The sequence below is a fragment of the Etheostoma spectabile genome, chromosome 13 (assembly GCF_008692095.1).
Source record: "Etheostoma spectabile isolate EspeVRDwgs_2016 chromosome 13, UIUC_Espe_1.0, whole genome shotgun sequence".
Taxonomy (NCBI): domain Eukaryota; kingdom Metazoa; phylum Chordata; class Actinopteri; order Perciformes; family Percidae; genus Etheostoma; species Etheostoma spectabile.
The window spans coordinates 9,838,540-9,838,763 of record NC_045745.1 but is presented as its reverse complement, the minus strand read 5'-3'; positions in this window follow the sequence as shown (position 1 = coordinate 9,838,763).

Below are 224 nucleotides of genomic sequence, written 5' to 3'. Positions count from 1 at the left end.
GGTAAATCCAGACAGCTAGCTAGACCATCTGTCCAATCAGAGTTGTCTGTTGAACGGCTAAAACTACTTTTGAACGTACACATGTTCCAGCAAAACTAGTTCCTTTCTGAGACTATTTTACAGCGGCACTGTTGCTCCGTCCGGCGCTTAGCCCCGCCTAAGACAATTGTGATTGGTTTAAAGAAATGCCAGAGAAACCAGAGCACGTTTATCCCCCCCCCCCC